General features: G+C 45.2%; 1 protein-coding gene and 1 pseudogene across 1 annotated transcript in view; both read right to left on the minus strand.

Annotated features, from left to right (window-relative positions):
• Nucleotides 1-22,089, minus strand: part of CACNA1B (calcium voltage-gated channel subunit alpha1 B) — a 348,989-nt gene that overhangs the window by 242,352 nt on the left and 84,548 nt on the right. The window lies entirely within an intron of this gene.
• On the minus strand, nt 11,144-11,262 carry LOC133374093 (5S ribosomal RNA; annotated as a pseudogene).

Raw genomic sequence — 22,089 nt, forward strand, 5'->3', positions numbered from 1 at the left:
CGCAGATTGCTGCAGAAATGTAGAGGACTGAATTTAACATTAGAAAAATGAGGAACCAAAATTAACAGATCTTTCCATCTCTAGCTGGGGGCCACCAACGTGGAGCCCATTGTGCCAGTATGCCTGCCAGTACCTCTGGAAGCTGGCAGGGAGAGAGCCTTCTCAGTGGTGACCCCCAAATTATGGAATAACAACACTGTCATCTTTTCGGCGCCAGGTTAAGACTTTCCTCTTCTCCCAGGCATTTTAGCATGTGTTTTAAATTGTTTTTAAAAAATGTGTTTTTACATTTGTATATTTGTTTTTAATGTTTTAGTTGTTGTAAACCGCCCAGAGAACTTCGGCTATGGGGCGGTATACAAATGTAATAAATAAATAAATAAATAAAATTACAGCACCTGTGAAAAGTCTCCGTAAATATCCCCTCAAAGATCCACAGTACACAAGAGACTGTTTGCTCTTCCTGCTTGGTTGCTGCTGCCACAGGCTCACAGGAACACAGGAATCTGTCTATGCTGACCGGCAGCGGCTCTCCAGGGTTTCAGACAGGGGGCTTTCCCAGCCCTGGAGATGCTAGGATTTGAACCTGGGGCCTTCTCCAAGCAAGGCAGATGCTTTATCGCTGAGCCACATCCCTCCCCAAATGAGGATCCATGCAAAACACAGGAATCAGCCAACCTGCCCATTCCAACTCATCCGTCCCATCCATCCTACCTTCAAAAGAAATGAAAGCAGCCATATATATTGGAAGAGATTATTACCAGGAGCTAATGCCATTAATCTGGCCAGACTGTGTGACAATGGGAGGCTCCTCCATAGCTAGTTATCCCTCTGATGCCGCTCCGATCTCTTCCGAGGAAAAATAATGCCAATCCCCAAGTGAGAGAGAAGCAGTAATTAACCAAAAGGGCTTCTGCCAACTGGGTAAAATGCATATATGAGCACTGCCTTTCAGTTGTGTATGCTCCCAGTTTCCCCCCAGAGATCCTCTCTCAAGAAGCAAACAGAGCTAATGAGAAAACATTTTTAAAAAATTCAGGGGAAGAAGAGGCCATGTAAAAAAGATCAAAGGAGGCAGATGACAAGCCTGTTTGGAGGCAAAGGAATGGAAGATGTAGCTCTCCAAAGCTCATAAAGCAAGGAAGAACTTGTCCTATTTAAGACAAAAAGAAAAAGAAAAGCCACTGAGAATGCCACAAGTAGAAAATTAATGAATGGGAATGCGGGGAATCCAAAGCCAGCATCCTTGGGTGGCTACCAGGGCCCAGCAGCTAGCAGGGCCCACAATTATGCTGTTGGATGTTGGATCTGGCGCAAGCAGATGCCCAGGATGCAGAACAGTATAGTGACAGGCTAGATGCCAGTTGAAGCAATGAGCCGGACAAGCAATAAGTTTTAAGAGTCACTTTACTGACAATATATCACAAGCTCTCTCTGTACAAACTCCTCGACCCCCACACTCACAAGTGTCTGCTGGCCCTCTATATAGATAAGGCCAGCTGCCCGAGCCTAGGTTGCTTAGCAATGTGTCCTTGAAGATGGCTCGAGCTCTGCCAACTTTCGCTTCTAAGTCACGTAGCTCACTTGTGGAAATTTAACCTCTGCTTTCTCGGTTTAATAGCCAACAATCCCCCACCTTAAATTTCCACATTCAGCCAGTTACATTTCTCTTCCAGTTACATGTGTTACATTTTACATGTCATTACATTTACATCATTTGGTTTTATTCTTCTGATACATTTCCTTTTATTTCAGTTCACATCACTTTCATTTGTAATACAGTTACTCCATTGCAATCTCAGCATCATTTTCATTATATTTCATTACTCTTCATGATTTCCATCATCCCACTTTTTCCAGTTACTGAAGTCTATATGTTTAATGGGATTTATTTTAAATCTAACAGGTGGAATACCTTTTGTTGTTCTCTCTGATCTGCGTGGTTGTATTTCTGCCTTAGTGTCTGTGTCTGTGTCAGGCGATTCCTCTGTTTCTCTCTCAGAGCTAGAACTTGATTCACTACTGCTGCCTGTTTCTTCTTGTTTATTGGTACTGTGTCTGCCTGTTCTTGTTCATTACTACCTTCAGTGTTTCCCAACTCCACATATGTTTTCTCTTCCCAATCCTGCTCTATTGCTTGCACGCTTCTGCTTAACACTACAGACCTTTGTTTTGGCAGCCATATTCTGTAATACGTGTTTTCAAATCCCAGCATGTACCCTTTGTCTGCTCTCCTTTGCAGCTTCCCTGTCCTTTTATTTTTGGGAACATGTACCCAGCATTCTGCTCCAAACCTAATCAAATGGTTTAATCTGGGTTTTCTGTCATACAATTTCTGATAAGGAGACATTCCAGTGGCCTTATGGAATATTCTGTTTTGAATGTAAGCTGAATACAGAACACACTCTCCCCAGAAACCTTGTGTTAAAGAGGAGTCACACAGCATTGATCTTATTGAGTCCTGAAGCAACCTGTTCCAGCGTTCAGCTAACCCGTTCTGATGAGGACTATAAGGGGCTGTTAACTCCTGTTTTATCCCTCTTTTATCCAAGTATTCAGTAAAAGAGTGTCCTGAGAACTCTCCTCCTTGATCTGATCTTATTCTCTGTATTTTGACACCAAACTGCACTTCAATTTTTGTAACAAATCTTTTCAGTTTCTCTGCAGCTTCACTTTTAGCTTTTAGTAAATAAACAGTGCAGAATTTTGAAAAATCATCAACTATTGTCAGGAAATATCTTGCACCCCCCTGAGTAGGTTGAAATGGCCCCACTAAATCCACGTGTATTAACTGATAAGGTGCATCAGTACTAGGCATGGCTTCTTTGTTCTTTGCAGCCACAACTGCCTTAGTTTGTTTACACACATGGCAGTCTACATATTTACCACAGTTTCTCAATGTAATATCATTACTGTTCTCAGTTGTTTTCACCACATTTTCATATCCTATATGGCCTAGTTTTCTGTGCCATAAATGAACACAATTATTATGGGGTTTCTTATTAGCACACATGAGTACATGATTTGTTTGTTTCACGTGTAAGAAGAACAATGAGTTCCTCCCTATTCCTTTCATGAATATTTTTTCTCCTCTCATTACATGCACTGAACCCCTTTTGAACATTACTGTGAACCCCATTTCATTGAGTTTCGACACAGCCATAATGTTACATTCGATATCAGGAACAAACAGCACATCTGTCATAATGGTATTGAAACCTGCTAATTTCACTGTACCCCTACTTTTGATCTGTTTCTTAGATCCATCAGCCATTATTACATGATCCTCTACGTCACAAAATGTATGAAACATAGATTTATCTTTGATTATACTATTTGTTGCCCCACTGTCAATTGCCCATAAATCTTTACAGTTATTTCCCTGCTCATTGTTAATACATTGCTTATTCTTACTAGCATAGATTACCTGTACACATGGTTTTCTTCCTCTTTCTCTTCTTCTTGCTTCACAATTCCTTTGCAGATGTTGCCTGGAACCACAAAAATAACACGCCTTTTGTCCATACAGTCTCTCTTGTGCAGCTTTGTTGTTCTGTTTTTCCACGTTGTGTTTAGACTCAGTCTTTTCCTGCTTTGCCATTTCCTGCCTCCTTTGGAATTCTTGTAAAAGTTTGCCTTCTATATAATCCATATTGAGATTTGCATCGTCCATTGCTTCCAAAGAGCTCACCAGACTATCATAACTTGAATCTAGTGAAGCTAATGTGATATACACTTTTTGCGTTTGAGAATGTTCAATTTCACGTTCTGACAACTCAGTAAACAGTCTGTTTATTTCCAACAAATGCTCTGACATGGTTGTATCTCCAGATAAGCGCATCTGATACAATCTTCTGGCAAGATATATTTTAGAACTGGCAGTCTTTTCCACATGAATATTTCTTAAAGTTTCCCAGGTTTCCTTTGCCGTTGTTGCATCACGCACGTGCAGTAATTGAGAATCATCAATAGCAAGAACAATTAACGCCTTTGCCCTCTCATACAGCCTTCTCCAATCTGCTGGAATAAGCACCCCGGCGGGTGGGTCTTCTGCGATAGCTTTCCACAGGTCTTCTTTCACTAGAAAAGCCTGCATTCTCTGTTTCCAAGTGCCATAATTTTTCCCTGTCAGCCTTTCCAAGGGAATCCCGGCCGATAACGTAACAGACATACTTTCACTTTTCACAGTTCACCGCCTTTGTAATTAGAGCTTCTCACCTCTGTCCTTCAGTCAGTTTTTCCCATGGCTCTCTCACAGCTTACAGCTCAGCTTTCAGTTTCGCCGTCTCTTGCTCTTTACTCGCTGTTCTCCAGTTCTGGCTTTTCTCTGCCACCACTTGTCTGCAACCATCCGCTCCAGGTAACCATCAGCACCAGGTAACCATCAGCACCAGGTAACCATCCTCTGCTACCACTTGTTGGATGTTGGATCTGGCGCAAGCAGATGCCCAGGATGCAGAACAGTATAGTGACAGGCTAGATGCCAGTTGAAGCAATGAGCCGGACAAGCAATAAGTTTTAAGAGTCACTTTACTGACAATATATCACAAGCTCTCTCTGTACAAACTCCTCGACCCCCACACTCACAAGTGTCTGCTGGCCCTCTATATAGATAAGGCCAGCTGCCCGAGCCTAGGTTGCTTAGCAACGTGTCCTTGAAGATGGCTCGAGCTCTGCCAACTTTCGCTTCTAAGTCACGTAGCTCACTTGTGGAAATTTAACCTCTGCTTTCTCGGTTTAATAGCCAACATATGCTTGCCCCTGCCCCCCCCCACATCCTAGCCTGGCACCATGAGCAGTTGGATTGAGCCGCCATTTTTTTGTATTTCCATTTTAGGACATTTAAATCCCACTTTTATTCCAAGAAGCTGAAAGGGGGCATATACAGTTCCTCCCTACCCCTCTCCATTTTATCCCCACAACAATCCTGTGAGGTAGGCTAGGCTGAGAGACTGTGGGCTGGCCCTAGGTCACCCAGCGGTCTTCATGGATGAATGGGAGTTTGAACCCTGCTCTCCCAGGGAGAACAACACCACCTCACTAGCTCCCAAGTTTAATTCTCCCCTGTGCCCCCAACATAACATAATTGTGGGGCACACTGTGAAAATTAAATGGTGGCCCCTTAACTGCCTGGGGCTGCTTGGAGAGCCGATACAGCCATCTATCACTTCCAGGTAAACCCACCAGGGCCCAGCATGTTGCAGAAGTCCAACTCCCATCAGGCCAGGAAAGCATGGACAATGGTCAGAGATGATGGGAGCTGTAGTCCAGCAATATCTGGAGAGCCAAAGAACATGGGAAGCTGCCTCTGACTGATTCAGAACATGGGCCCATCTAGCTCAGTATTGTCTACACTAACTGGCAGCACCTCTCCAGAATTTCAGACCAGGAGTCTCTCCCAGACCTACCTGGAGATGTCAGGGACGGAACCTACATGCCAAGCAGCGGCTCCACTTCTAAGCTATGACCCTTCCGGGGAGCCCATCAGAGGACACTTATTTGCAACACCTTCTCAGGCAGGGGGATATCAGCAGGCTTAAGGAGACCCCAAAGTATTCACAGGTACAAAGCTACCTGAAGGTGCCAGAGACCATCTTGACCGTGGGGTATTTAGGGACGAAAATCCCAGACCAAGTAATTTCAGAGATCAGTTATCTCTGTTGTCTTTGGGATGATGTTATAGGAGTTTCATTTTATTACAGATTTCTTGATGAGATATTTTCATTAACTTCTATTCTATTGACTATTTACACTGTGCTTTGTAAGTTAGTGAATTCTGCAACTTGTTTCATGCTGTAAACTGCCTTGGGCATAAATGACTTTTTTAAATTTGCTTTTTCAAATGTAGTTTTAAATTTGTATATTTGTTTTTTAATGTTTTTAATTGTTGTAAACTGCCCAAAGAGCTTCAGCTATGGGGCGGTATATAAATGCAATTAATAATAATAATAATAATAATAATAATGATAATGATAATGATAAGTTTCCTGTTTTCAGCATTTGTAGGAATGGTTTTAATTGATTTTAGAATTTGTATATTTTTGTATTTCATCTCATTTTTATCTTGTACACCACTTCAATGCAATGCGAAGCTGCTTATAAATTTGTAAATAAAAATTTAAAGATACCAAAAAAATAGGAAAGGGGGGGAAAAGCCCTAACTGAAAATACTGGAAAGATGCCCTCCCTTCCGGCAATCTGATTTCACAGTGTGCAAGCTTCATCTTGGCTGGCAAAAGGCAGAAAGAGAGAGAGAGGGAGAGGGGGAGAGAGAAATGCCAACTACTACTGGGAACTCTACAGCCCCAACTCACTTCACTGATTGGTTCCATCATTCTGCATTACTAGTTATCCTTAGCAACCTGCGGCCTCCCACTGGCAGCCCAGATGGGGCGACCTCGCTTGTCAAACCATAGTAGACCTATCTAGCTAAGTTGCCTCTCTCCTAACCCCCTTCCTCTGTCCCCTTAAAAGTAAAAATATTTTTATTAGGACTAGCAGAGAGTGTTGAGCCCAGGGGTGTTGAGCCCAGCCTCCCTCCTGAGGATGAAGGAGGGGGAAGGCATGAGTTGCAGGCGCCTCAGCCGTCAGCGGGCATGGACGATCCAGCTGTTGTTGAGTCTAGCCCAGACCTTGAGAAAGAGAGCAAGCTAGCAGCCCCGCCAGTTCCCACGGATGGCCCTGCCCTTCAATGGGACAGTGCTCAGCCATCAAGCACCCCCACGGAGCCGTTGGGGAAGGATTCTGAAAAAGCAGTAACTCCTTCTCTGCCAAGCAGTATCCTAGAGACTCCCGACACTTCCCAGCCCTCTGCTTCCCCACCTGAAGATGAGGACGCTGTTCTGTCAGATGAGCCCATGGAGACTCACCCCCCTTCACTGCGCTCACGATGTAGGGAGAAGCGGACAGGGCAGAGGGCGTGTGTGCGAAAGAGTGAGAGGTTACGCTTCAAGACCTCTCCTATTTAAGACTGCCACGCTGTGAATGGGGCGCTGAGTCAACTTTCATCACATGTTGCAGAGCATATCTAGAGGGTAGTTAGGGACTTGTAGTGAGTTAGCATAGGGTCTTTTCTATGAGGCACTCAGCCTTTGACGTATCCATTATGTGAATAAAGCAAGAGTTCCTTGCACCCTCGGCTCCGACTCGTGGTTCCCGCTCTGAACCGGACACAGAGAGAGAGAAAGTCACAAAGAACTAAGCAAGCTTCTCGAGTTCATAAAAATTAAAGACGCAAAAACCCACTGAGGGGCTCCTCTGATTTCCCCTGTGAGAGAAGACAAATGGACTGCAGAAGGTCCCAGGTTCAATCCCGGCATCTCTGAGTAGGGCTGGGAGAGACTCCCTGTTGGAAATCTTGGTCAGTCAGTTTATGTAATGCTAGAAGGACCGATGGTCTCAGTACAAGATACCTCTGTTCCTACAACACATTCTTAGTTTAAAAAAGTCAACTTAAAAGTGTGTGGGAGAAGAAAATAGTATGACACAAGTCACATCAATTATCCCTGTACATCAAGGGTCGGGAACCTCCGGCCTACGGACTCACTCAGGCCACAACCCCTCCCTAGCCACACCCACTATTGACCCTCCTCTGCACCCTCCTTGAGCGCTTTTGTCTAGTTGGAATACACCCTTGAACTCTGTTCATGCCTCTTGCTTGCCTGGATGGCGAACAGAGAGAGGTATGTGAGTGTATGTAGAAACTAGCTTACAGTGTTGTTGTTCAAGTCAATTATGACTTATGCTGACCTTATGAATCAGCGACCTCCAATAGCATCTGTTATAAACCACCTTTTACAAAGGTAACATTTACATTCATTGCTCTGCCCAGTTCTGCCTCCAGCCCTGCCCACTGTAGGCATGTGGCCCTCGGAAGATTGCTCAGAAGGGAATACAGCCCTTGGGCTGGAAAAGGTTCCTTTAAGGGCACAGATCACTCCCCTTTCATGGGTAGGAGAACACTGCAGACAGCACACTCGTACTGATCTGTCCAAGGTGCTGAAAAGGGTTCCTGACCTCTCCATGGCTCTTTTTCCCTTCACATTACCGTCACTGCTCTTGTCCTCTTCAGCAGAGGGGAATAATTGTATCCTTGCTATAAAAAGGAGGAGCTCTTAACATGCTGACTGCCACATCCAATTTACTTCCAGAAGAAACCGGCAAGGGAGTGTCAATCTGTCACTGTTAAACACACATCCTAATGGGGCTCTTGGTTTCTGAAATCTAACGGAGGGAGAGGGAAGAGGCCAGAAAGCAGGGAGAATGGAGCTCCTTCGTTACGAAGACCAGAGTGGAAAGTTGCAACCCTAAAAATGTCTGGCACCTCCAATCATCATTAAGAGGCATGTTGCACACTCCCCAGGGCAGCGGCAAGGTCCTCTCTGGGAGGATCCCCAGGCACAACATCTGGAGAAGTGACAACACCAGAAGGCTGAGCATCTTGCTACATTTCGTGGGATGAAACACATCCAGTGCCCTGACACAATTAGATGTGAACTTGCCCGACATCAGATCAGTGTTCAAATAGTAAAATGGAATGCAAAATGACTGCGCTGCTACGAGCCATGATGGCTGTGCTTTGCTTCCACTGTTGGAGGCAATATGCTGAATACCAGCTGCTGGAAACTGCAACAGGGAAGAGCGCTCTTGCACTCAGGTACCACTTGTGGGCCTCCTAGAGGCATCTGGTTGGCCACTGTGAGAATGGGTCGTGAGCTAGATGGACCCTTGGCCTGATGTGTTTCACAACAGGAAGCAAGCAAGCAAGAGAAAAAGAAAAAGAAAAAGAAAAGAAAAAGAAAGAAAGAAAGAAAGAAAGAAGAAGGAAGGAAGAGAGGAAGAAAGAAAGAAAGAAAGAAAGAAAGAAAGAAAGAAAGAAAGAAAGAAAGAAAGAAAGAAAGAAAGAAAGAAAGAAAGAAAGAAAGAAAGAAAGAAAGAAAGAAAGAAAGAAAGAAAGAAAGAAAGAAAGAAAGGAAGGAAGGAAGGAAGGAAGGAAGGAAGGAAGGAAGGAAGGAAGGAAGGAAGGAAGGAAGGAAGGAAGGAAGGAAGGAAGGAAGGAAGGAAGGAAGGAAGGAAGGAAGGAAGGAAGAAGGAAGGAAGGAAGGAAGGAAAAACAATGATCAAGGGATTGGAGGAAAGACTCCAACATTTGGGACTTTTTTGTTGAGAAGCAAGGGGAGGACATGATGGAGGTATATAAAATGACTGCATGACATGGAGAAAGTGGACAGAGAGAAGATTTTCTCCCTTATTATTCTAGAACTCAGAGGCATCCAACGCAGTTGAACATCGGGAGATTCAGGACAACCAAAAGAAAGCGCTTCTTCACACGATGCAGAGTTGAACTATGGAATCTGCGCTCACTAAATGTAGTGAGGATGGTTGCCAACTTGAAATGCTTTAAAGGAGGATTGGACAAATTAGGCTACTAACCACGGCAGCTATGTTCTACCTCCACTGTCAAGCGGTATGCCTCTGAATACCAGTCGCTGAGGGGCACAAATGGGCAGAGCCCTGTTGCACTCAAGCCCTGCTTGTAGGTTTCTCACGGGCATCTGACAACAGGATTGTGAACTAGATGGGTCTTTGGCCTGATGCAGCGGGGCTCTTGCTATGTTCTTAAAGGCAAAGAGCTTCTCATTCCCAGCTCTCAACACAGACAGACACTTTCAAGCACAGTCCAAGCTGAACCGCAGATCCTTGCAGAACAGAGCATGACTCTGGAGAGCGGTATATTCCAGACAGCAAGAAGTGTGTGTGTAGGGGAGGGTGGGGGAACAATCCCTTTCCACAGTAAGCTATTCTGACATTTGCTTTGTCATTTACTTCTCGTTTGTCATGATCACAGAGATTTCTCCCATCTGGTAACCCTTGGAAACAGCTTAAAGTGAAAAGGGAGCTCTCTCGCTCTCTCTCGCTCTCCCTCTCTCATGCACACACGTGGAGGACGCAGCATGAACAACGTGGTCTGCTGAAGCTGTTACATTCTGGCTTCTCTGTGGTCTCGGTCAGGGTGTTCTTCAAGAGAAACCTGCTCCATTGCAAAAGGATTCTGGCTTCAAATGCGATTCACAAAACAGGAGGAACTGAAAGAGACACTGGGTTGTCACCAACTCAATTCATTGTTGTTGTGTGCCTTCAAGTTGATTATGACTTACGGCGACCTTATAAATCAGCGACCTCCAAGTGCATCTGTCGTGAACCACCCTGTTCAGACCTTGTAAGTTCAGGTCTGTGGCTTCCTTTATGGAATCAGTCCATCTCTTGTTTGGCCTTCCTCTTTTTCTACTCCCTTCTGTTTTTCCAAGCATTATTATCTTTTCTAATGAATCATGTCTTCTCATTATGTATCCAAAGTACGATAACCTCAGTTTCATCATTTTAGCTTCTAATGATAGTTCTGGTTTAATTTCACCAACTAAGTAGACCCACTGAAATTAATGGGCCTAAATTAGTGATATCCATTAATTTCAGTCTCTCTACTGTGAGTATAACTAACACGGTTCTCAACTTATCTGGACCCTTAAATCTTCTTCTGAGGCCCTTCTCCAGGTCCCCTCTCTGAGGGAGGCTTGGGGGGTGGTGACAAGAAGGAAGGCTTTTGCAGTTGTGATTCCCCAACTGTGGAGTGCACTCCCCAGTGAGGTTCGCCTGGCGCCTTCTTTGGCATGTTTTTGGCGCCCAGTGAAGACTTATCTTTCCCCCCAGACATTTGATAGCCTGAGATGACATTGCTTGCATGAGAGTTCTGCCAAAGCTTTCTGTGGCTGTATGGGGGTGGTTGCTATTGTTTTATTATTTGTTTTTATGGCACAACATATTTGGTTCTGTTTTTAACAATGTTGTAAGACCTTTGGGTAACAAGCAACAGATAAATCTAATAAACAACAGCTCCTGGTTACAGTCCACAACACTGGACAGAGGAAAGGAATGACTTCTTCATACTTAGCACATAGTTAAATTATGGAATCCACTGCCACAAAATGCAGTGATTGCCACCAACTTAGATGCCTTTACATTTGTTGTCATATGCCTTCAAGTTGATTACAACTTATGGCCACCCCATGAATCTTTTTTATATATATATTCATAGGGTTTTCATGGCAAGAGGTATTCAGAGGTGGTTTACCATTGCCTTCCTCTATGCCTATGGCATCCGGTATTCCCAGGCGGTCTCCCTTCCAAGTACTAACCAGGCCTGACCCTGCTTAGCTTCCGAGATCAGATGAGATTGGCCATGTTCAAGATAGTATGGCTATAGGCATGCCTTTAAATAGGGATTAGATAAAGCCAATGTTGGATAAGGCTACTAGCCATGATGGCTATATATCATCTCCAGTATCAGAGACAGTATCTGCCATGACCCCTGGATCTGGCAACAATCCAGACACAGAGTCGAAGGCTGCAGAGCTAACAGGTTAAGGAGCCAGATCAAGTTCAGGGTTCTGAGTCAGCTGCTGGAGATCAAGGGACCACTGCACTTGAGTCTGTCAGATAGGAGAACCACCAAAGATCCTCCCAGACCACCAGAGCCTGGACCTTCACAGGCTTCTTCCCCTGCGAAACCAGATGCCTCCCACCAGGCATCACAAGTCTGGCAGTGTAGAGAGAGCCCCAGGAGAGAGGCTGTGGAACGGAGAAGTGCCTGTCCTCAGGCCAGAGGGTTGCCCCTCGAAGGCACCGACTTTCTCCACAAGGGAGTAGAGCCTACAAGAAGTAGTCTGGAGACAAAATATTTAAAGGTCTCAAACTTTTTTCAAAGCCTGTTGCTCACTGGGCACTGACTAATGCCAAAAATAGGAAAGAAACCCAACCTAGATAAGCCTGGAAGAACTCAATTAGGCGCAACAATTGAGCTGTTCACATATAATATCTGATTATGTAATGACTGAAAAAAATCCTTGTCTTTACAGATCTCGGTAGTAGGCTTTTCTAACACATGAAAAATCATTATATATAAAAATTAGCTAGCATTCGTAAAACTTTATACAGAAATAAAAATATGAAAATAAAATGTCTAGCACAATTTTTCCCTTCATTACAGAATCAGATATTACGTGTGAACAGGTCGATTATCTAGCCCAACTGACTTCTTCCAGGCTCGCTGGGCGCTGTCCATGGTCCTGTGACCAGCCTTGCCTTCTCTGTGGAATCCAGCATCAGACCAAAATGCAACCGAATCCCTCCTAACACCACTTCCTTAGGAACAACAGCAGGGGAGTGCTGTTGAGCTTGTGTCTCACTTGTGAGCCTTCTGTAGGGATCTGGTGGGCCACTGCAGGAACAGAATGCTAGACCAGATGGACTCGAGGCCGATCCAACAGGACTCTTTTTATGTTCTTAACTCGCAGCCAGATTTTGGTTCCTTACTCCTCCTTCACCAGCACGTGGGGAAGGACCATAACTCTGGTAGAGCATCTGCTCTGCATGCAGAAGGTCCCAGGTTCAATCCCCCATCAGAGACCCTACAGACCCTCTGCCAAGGTAGACATTTCCCGGTTAGGTGAACTGTTGCCTGTCTCAGTAAAAGGCAACTTCCCGTGTGATTTTACTTCCAAAGTCAACAGCTGCTGCACCAAAGACCACCTTGCAAAGGCTCAGGAACCTGGTCCTCTTCATACTGGGGGGGAGTGGCTGGATTTTTTCCCATCCCTGATTTCCACAGCTCTCTTCACAAGCCCACCCCTCATCAGACACGCATTCAGCTATCCATATTTGGTGCAGGGAAAGGGAGGCGGGGCGGGGGCAGACAACAAACACGTCCATACGGCTGCCTGTGTAAGGCTCTGAGAGGGAAAGATGAGGAGACAATTGGCTTCCTTTGTGCCACTGATGTATATGCAAAAGAAAGGAACGGAAGGCTGGTCACACAGCAGGCAAAGCATTAATCCAGCAGCAAAGGCAACTTCAGGGCAAAACCAAAGCCACTCCTGTAAGGCAAGATCAAGGAAGCAGTTGCAAGCAAGCAAAGAAAGAGGTGTCAGTGGTGGAACAGACTATATAGCATCACTCTCTCCCTGCCCTTTCCCTGCAGGTAAACTTTATAATGGGATGGGGGGCTTTTTTTTCTTCAACTCAAGGGCCACTTTCCATAGCAGGCAACCTTCCAGGGGCCACACGTCAGTGGTGTGGGTGCCAGAGGATGGAGCAAGGGCTAGAAGTTCTACCTTTGTATAGTCGGCTGATTTCTACCCACACCTCTCTCTCTCTCCTCCCTACCAGGCAAGCAAGAGACATTATCAGAGTTCAAGGACACATTTCAGCCAATCAATCAATCAATCAATCAATCAACAGGGAGGGTGTGAAGCAGGACTGGTGAAGGATGTGGTCTGAGGAGGAGGCATAGCCTGTGGGGAGTCCCGAGGGCCAGACAGAGAGCCTGGAGGGCCACATTTGGCCTGCGGGCCTGAGGTTCCCCACCCCAACCTCTTAAGCTTGTATAAACCTCTTTAAGGGAGGTGTTTGTGTACGCATCAGCCATGTAGAGTGATCATTTGCGCATGGCCAAAACAAAAAAGAAATGTATTGATAAAAAAGAGAGAGGATATATTTGCAACAAATTTGCATATGTTTTATATGCATAGATGCCAATGTAGAAACAGCGACTACCATTGACAAAGCAATGCAAAACATCTCACCCTAGCAGGGAACACGGCTGTCACCAGGTGACCAGTGTGCTTGCTCAATGTGCTTTCCAGCTGTTAACTGTTGATGGGCTACTTCAAGGTCCCCTGATCCCTTCTGATTTTTATTTATTTTTTACTCTGTAAACTAGACTCGGAGCAGACAGTCCTTCAAATACAGGACTCTCCTCTGTACAGCAGGACGCACGGCCACCCTAAAATGAAAGGACCCTTCTTCAGCTTGAGGGGCGCATTCCCTTCTGGGCAATCTCCTGGGGGCCACATACGAGCACAGGTGGAGCCAGAGGCAAAAGTGAGTGGCAACAGAAGTAAATCTGACCTTTGTACAGCGAGCCAGCATACACACACGTGTGTAATTTTTGCAGGACTCCAAGGAGGACAGGGACAGAATTAGAAGTAGGGGCTTCCCCTCTCATTGGCTCCGACTCTGCCTATCACTGGCTCTGGCTCCGCCTACTTTTGGTCACCCTGCCTTCTGCCCTGCCAGTCCCCATTGCCATCAGCTACCACTGCCAAAATGGCTACAAGGAGCTGCTATCAAGGCCTCCCCCGCCATGTTTGGAGAACCGAGCCAGCCCTAATGCCAAGGATCTTAGACAGCCAGCCTATCTCTTTGGAGGTGTCAGGAGGTGCACCTGGGACCTTCTGCATGCAAGCAGACGCTCTAACCACTGAGCTATGACCATCCCCCCCAAAGAACGCAGGAAGCTGTTTTATACTGAGCCAAACTATTGGTCCATCTAGCTCCAACTAGTCTACACTGACTGGCAGTGGCTCTCCAGGGTTTCAGACTGGGATCTCTCCCAGCCGTACTCGGAGATGCCGTTGGGGACTGGACCAGGAACCTTCTGCATGCAAGACAGATGTTCCACCACCAAGCTATGGCCTCTTCCCCTTTAAAGGAAATGGTCCTGGCTATCCAATTCAAAAGCAGCCCCAGTTCGCATTCCTCCTGTCTTATTATTCTGGCAGCCTAGACAATTGCAGGCCTGTTTAACTGGCTCCCCACCACCACGGCTTGAAAAACAACTTCCAACAGCACACCCTCATCTTCTGTAACGTTTCTGCCCGCCGTTTCCCATGACAGATCTCTCTCAGCCACGGGGAAGAGCATTGGTTGCTCCAGGCAACTGATAACAACCTAGTAAATTTAAAAGCTGGGCTGTTATTGGATTAGCACCCGAAGTACATGCATCGAAATAAAAGGATCACTGACCTGCCTGTAATTATATTAGAAAGGTAATTATCCCCGCTTTCAACTAGATTTTTGCACTCTTCTCTCTGCAAACTAAGTTCCCAGATCACGGTAGGCAGCAATGAGGAAGCGTCTACCAAAAAAAAAAAAATTGCAGGGAAATACACCCCCTCCAATGGATCAGCATTTAAAGAATATTCAAGATTTATTATCTGTTTATTAAATTTACAGCCCACCTTTCCTCCCAAAGGAGCCCAGGGCAGCAAACACCTGAAACATCTAAAAACAATTCCAACACAGACGCAGACTGGGAAAGATCTTGACTTAAAAGGCTTGCTGGAAGAGGGAGGTCTGCAGTCAGCACCAGAAAGACAACGGAGACGGTGCCTGTCTACTGTTTAATGGGAAGGAATTCCAAAAGGTAGGTGCCCCCACACTAAAAGTCCAATTCCTACATTGTGCAACTCTCCTGCCCTTTCCTCTAGAATGCATCAATCAATTATGTATATAAGGGGTGATATAATCTTTTAGGCTGGAACTTAAACAGCAAAGAGATAGATCCAACACCCTGTTGGGTCATGGATGGGGAACCTGTGGCCCTCCAGATGTACTTAGGATCTAGCTCCCATCAGCCCCAACCAGCATGGATCCCTAATAGCTAGGGATGATGGGAGCTGTAGTTCAGCAACATCTGGAGGGTCATAGCCCTCTAGTTTGCCTGGATGGAAGACAGAGATGGGTGTGTGAGTGTATAAACTAGCCTACTGTATAAAGGTGAACTCTACATCTATTGCTCCACCCACTTTTAACCCTGGCTCCACCCACCACTGGCATGTGACCCTTAGATGGTTCTTCAGAAAGGAGTGCAGCCCTTGGGGTGAAAAAGGTTCCTCATCTCTGAAGAAGATACTTTCTGTCATGGGTGAGGAATGGGCAACAGTATGAAGGGAGCCAGGAGCTGTGGGCAACTAGCAGTCAGGACTGGAGAACAAGTCAGGTCCAAAAGACAAACCCAAGAGACAAAGTCAAGGAGTCAGTTCTGCTTGCAGGCTTCCCATAGGCATGTGAGATGTTGTTCACATGGTCCTGCAACTTCTGACCAGCCTCGTCTTGCCACCTTCTCTGTAAGCATCAGACCAGAACGTGACGGTATCCTTCCAAATACTACTTCCTTGGAAACAAGAGCAGGAGAGGGCTGTTGTACTCAGGTCCTGCTTGTGGCCCAGACTGGCCACTGTGAGGACAGGATGCTGAAGGAGGAGGACCTCCCCGTTCATCTTAAAAACATGGGAGGCAAATACAGGGAAAGATATCAACAGCATCTTGGACAGCAGGCACACAGGTTGCCTTCCCAACTAGGGCATGACGTACTGCATTTCTACTTAAATCATGGTAATAATTTCTAAATTTGCATCTCTATGTATAAATTGCCATGTGCAAATTATAGGCAAATCTATGCCCTCTTTTGGTGATGCCTTTCCTCGTTTGGATGATAGAAAAAGAAAACAGAAAAAGAAAAAGAAAAAGATAGAAAAAGAAAACGTGGCCTCCAGTTTGGAGACAAGACCAGCTAATTCAGAACTTCAAAATCTGGAGAGAAATTCAGAGGCGGTACAGTTTGGAAGCACCCCTAGGTGGCATATTGAAAAGGGATGACCCGTTTACTCCCACTCGAGCCCCCAAAGCAAGGACTGTGAGTGGCATAATTATGAACCATTTATCTAGGACCGCCGGGGCAAATTTTGTTTCAAGATAGGACAGGCTGTCCCAATAAGGGTAAGGAAATGTGGACTTACAGATGTTGCATTGATTGTTTAACGAATCCTTCCACATCCCCTGAGACTATTGTTCAAAGCAATTAATTACCATCAGAGGCAGTTAATTGTACTAATTATGTTCATTTTCAGAATGTGTGGCTTAATTGCCATCTTCTACCTCCAAGTAACTAGCTGTGTGATCTTCCAAGTGCTGATTTCATCCAGCCTCTTCTCTAACCCTTCTGTTCTTCCTAGACATGCCCATGTACAGCAATTTGCCACCTGCAGCTCTATAGATAATTATTATGGCAGGCTGGACCTCTTCCCTTCTGGGCAAGGGTGCACACCCCCAAACTGAAAAGAGCTGCAGGCCCAGGGAGAGCGGCCCTTTCATGCCATCTGTATCGTAGAGCTCAAGAAGCCAGACGGCAGGGCTTATAGCTGCTGGTGGCATTTGGGCAAATGGGGCACTGCTCCACCAACCTCAGTTTTACCCCGGCCAGTCCCCATCTGCCTGCCTGCTTCCTTGCATCCAGTCCAGAGGGCCTGTCAGCTTCCTTACCACCACCACCCCATCTCAGTGCTGTTCCTTGTAGAACTCTGCAGGGAGGAAGATGAGGACAAAAGCAGAATGAGTTGGCTCCACCTGCCGCTGGCTCTCTGGCTCCACCTACTGTTGGCCTCCCTGCTTTCTGCCTTACCAGACCCAAGGGGCACCAGGCCCCCACTGTTATTTATATACCACCTTTTGGCCCAAAGCACGCACAGACACAAAGCAGCAAACAGCATATTAATACAAAAGAACATTATGATTAAAACAAGAAACACAAAATCAATCAACCAATCAAAGCAATATAATAATAATATCATAAAATACCGACCAATCACACTAAATATGCATTCATGGTCTGCATTCACACTCTCACTACAGACAAAGGGTCCCCAGCATTCCACTTCTCACTTGCAAGCCAACTAGTATAGCCCACCCCATCCCAGGGTTGGCTACTTCAGTATTTTGGAAAGTTGTCTGTTCACTCTGCATGTGGACACCTTTGAAGATATTGTAACCAAATTGTGCATGACGGTCCCTGTGATTGAGAAGCAGGTTTTCATCTATGTTTGAATACACTTGGGCTTCATTTTGAATCAAGATGGCAGACTGAACCTTTCAAAACTGCACTGGTTTGACCGAATATTGCATGATGGATCCTGAGATCAATGCTTTAATTTGGATTCGTACATTGAGCAGGGGGTTGAACTCGATGGCTTCATAGACCCCTTCCAAATCTGTGATTCTATGATTCTGAGGAACAGATTTTCATCCATGTTTGGATACCACTGGACACCATTCTGAATCAAGATGGAGGACTGAGCCTTTCAAAACTGCATGGATTTTAACCACTATTTCAAAACTGCACTGATTTTTTTTGTTTCTTAGAATTCCCAAGCAACGCCCGTTACTGCCCTGCTCAAAGTTGAGAGACTCAGAATCAACAGTGGCTTTTTCTCTTTCTATTAAAGTAATAGACAGCCGCAGTGCAGAGCGCCTCATGTAACAAGCTACCCTTTCTAGGAATTCAGCCTCTCTCTCTAGTACTAGCTAAGCATGACTTTGCAACTCCCAGACGTTGACTCAGCAACCGTCTTTCCCCTCCCGCACACCACTTAAGTAGGCCGGGAACGCGAGCGCAGACCAAGAGTCTGCCTTAGCTGGGTCTGTTGAATCTCCCTCTTCAAGTGTTTTCAAGTGTGGGGCGAAGGTGGAGCTTCAATCAGTTTTTTTGGCTAGCCCCTCCAACAGAGGAGGGCTGGTAAGTGTTGGTTCGGTCAGGGGAGGCAACGGTGCAACCAGCTGGGAAGCATCTGATTGGTCAGGTTGCATCCCCATAGAGGAGTCTGGAGTTGTAGGGACTGAGCTGTCAAGGGCGGGTGTCAAGGCGCTCACCAAGTTTAATCCATTGCTTGGCCCCTCCCCAAGTGGTTCATCCCAGTCCAGATCCTCATCCTCTGTCTTCCCTTTGTCCGCCCACTCCCTCCCAGCAAAGCTCACGACAGTTATGAGGCTGCCGGCATAAACTAAACTGAATTTACCAGACAGTACAAATTAATTGCTGGAGCCAAACAAATCTTATATACACAACGTGATATTCATTGCTAGTCAAACTCAGAGTAGACCCACTGAAGTTAATAGACATGACTAACATGGGTTCAAGGGGTCTACTCTGAGTAGGACTTCACTGAATACAACCCTCTGTATAGATTCTTTCGGTATATTCTGGCCTTGCCTAATAGTCCAGATTTTCTGGAGTACAATTGGTAATTTGATCAATGAAATGATTGGAGCCTCACTACCAAAGGACCCTCCAAGTAATATTATTAGGCTATGTGGGGAATATGGTATTGGAAGAGAAACTTGGTTACAGTTACTATTTGCAGCCACACAAAAACAGTGGTGCTAAAGCGTGGAAGAAATGTACGGCTCCTTTAATTTTAGAACATTTGGGAGCCAACCATTGTGACCAAACTGATGCATTTTAGGAGGTCAAGTAGTGAGCAAGCAAGTAGACTTTTAGAACAATTGTCATTATTTACTACCATCTAGAATGGCAAATTTCAGGATAACATCCAACCATATAATCCTATAGCTCAATTGTAAAAAGGGAACATATCACCAAGAAGTAGCAATGGCCACCGACTGGGATGGCTTCATTTATTTACTTATATTCCACTTTCCTCCAAGGAGCTCAAGGGGATGTGCAAGCTCCTCCCCCTCTCCATTTTATCCTCACAACAACCCTGTGAGGTAGGGTAGCCTGAGAAGCTTAGATAAATTCACAGAAGGTAAAGGCTATCATTGTCTACGAGCCAGTATGCCTCTGAATAGCAGTGAGGTAGGTTAGGCTGAGAGGATTAGATAAATTCATGGAGGATAAAGCTATTACTGACTTCTAGCCATGATGGCAAAGTTCTCCCTCCAGTATGTCTCTGAATGCCAGTTGCTGGGAATCACAGGTGGGGAGTGCACTGTTGCACTCAGGTCCTACTTACAGGCATATTCTATTAGGGCATCTGGTTGGCCACTGGGAGAACAGAATGTTGGCCTACAAGAACAATTGACTGGATCCAGCAGGTTCATGTTCTTATATTTGTTTTAAAAATTAAAACAACCTTATACTGTTGTTGTTTCTGTTGTTGTTTTATAGATTGCTCCAAAAGGCCCCATAGGAAGCCAACTCATAAATGAAATTATTACTATGACTAACCAAAATGGAGACAGTAGTCGAGAAATCGGAAGAAGGCTAAGAGTGGGGAGGGCAGCTATGAGAGAACTAGAAAAGGTCCTCAAATGCAAAGATGTATCACTGAACACCAAAGTCAGGATCATTCACACCATGGTATTCCCGATCTCTATGTATGGATGTGAAAGTTGGACAGTGAAAAAAGTGGATAAGAGAAAAATCAACTCATTTGAAATGTGGTGTTGGAGGAGAGCTTTGCGCATACCATGGACTGCGAAAAAGACAAATAATTGGGTGTTATTAAACCAGAACTATCATTAGAAGCTAAAATGATGAAACTGAAGTTATCATACTTTGGACACATCATGAGAAGACAGGATTCACTAGAAAAGACAATAATGCTGGGGAAAAACAGAAGGGGGTAGAAAAAGAGGAAGGCCAAACAAGCAATGGATTGATTCCATAAAGGAAACCACAGACCTGAACTTACAAGATCTGAACAGGGTGGTTTATGCTCTTGGAGGTCACTGATTCATAGGGTCGCCGTAAGTCGAAATCAACTTGAAAGCACAGAACAAGAAGAATGACAACTTAGATCTCTCCTTCCTGTCTGATGGCTCTTCCGACTTGAACTGCCTAAAGTGTTTTTAGTGCCTTGTTTGCCACCCTGGGCTCCTGCTGGGAGGAAGGGCGGGATACAAAATAAATAAATAAATAAATAATAACAATAACAATGACTGCAACAGGGCACCCCGTGCAACGCTTTTCTACACCCTGTACCTTTCACCTCCTAGTCGTTTTTAATCATGCAACATGACAGCAAGATTCTTCTGCCGACATCCCAGCATGCATTATTAATGGGGCTTTAATAAGGAGCTGCCGCTTCACACCTATATTTCACGGTAATGCACACACAAGCCTGGCACTTCGTCAGGGGGTTGCCTCGCAAGAAGAAAACACGAACATCCGCTGCTCTCCTCCTCTTTTCAAGTATCCCCCCCCCCAGCAGCCATTTCTCCATGTCAAAGCAAAGGAGCTCTTCTTCATTTGGAGGAGGAGAATGGACTTCCTCCCCTCTTTTCTCTCCTTCCAAAGAGTGGAAAAATGATCCACCAGGCCCATCTGTCAGGCTCTGGAGATTAAGCAATGGCACCAAGAATGCTGGAGAGAAGCGAGACAAATTGAAATGGCTCCCTCAACTAACCCATCACGGCTAACTCAAGCAACAGGAAAGCACCCAAGAATCTCACCCAGTCCAAACAGGCACGCAGGCTCCCTTCTTCCCTCACCGGCTCCCATAATGCACTACAACAGAGGAAAGCCAATGTGGCATCCCTCCAGACTTTGTGGACTACATCTCTCCAGACAGTATGGCCAATAGCCAGGGATGGTGGGAGTTGTAGTCCAAAACACTGTAAAGCAAAACATAACCAAAGTTGTATTTGTGCCGAGATTCGGTCCTTCCTCCCAACCTGTTATTTTCAGAGCATTCAAGATGGTTCCCAGGCCTGAAGAAAAAGTGTCCTAAATGCCACCTTTGGGATCCTCTGGGAACCCTCTTTCTCGTGAGACTTCGGGGTGATTTGTGAGTTTCTTTGGGCCCTGGGTGATAGCCAGGAGGCTGAGAGGTGCTGAGTAGGGAAGGGTAAAGGCATTTGCACTGGTGTTTATCAGCAATTTGTGTGGTGCACACACTGTTGTCATGACAGTTTTATTGTGCATTTTTATACATTTGTTGTAGATCTTGCATGTCTCTGCACACTGCTTAGAGATATTTTTATATATGTTAAGCAGCATAGAAATGCCTAAACAAATAAAACAAAAATAATCTTCCCTCTATCTATCTGTCTGTCTGTCTGTCTGTCTGTCTGTCTGTCTGTCTATCTATCTATCTATCTATCTATCTATCTATCTATCTATCTATCTATCTATCTATCTATTATACTTGTATACTGCCCCATAGCCAAAGTTCTCTGGATGGTTTACAATAACTAAAAACATTAAAACAAATACAATTTAAAACAGATCTTATAGAAACAATTTAAAACACATGCTAAAATGCCTGGGAGAAGAGGAAAGTCTTGACCTGGCACCGAAAAGATAACAGTGTTGGCGCCAGGTGCACCTCATCATCAAAATCATTCCATAGTTTGGGGGCCACCACTGAGAAGGCCCTCTCCCTTGTTGCCACCCTCTGAGCTTCCCACCCAGAGGAGGGCCTTTGATCTTGAACGTAGTGTACGGGTGGGTTCGTA

Source organism: Rhineura floridana, chromosome 20, assembly GCF_030035675.1.
Source record: "Rhineura floridana isolate rRhiFlo1 chromosome 20, rRhiFlo1.hap2, whole genome shotgun sequence".
In the NCBI taxonomy this organism is placed as follows: Eukaryota; Metazoa; Chordata; class Lepidosauria; order Squamata; family Rhineuridae; genus Rhineura; species Rhineura floridana.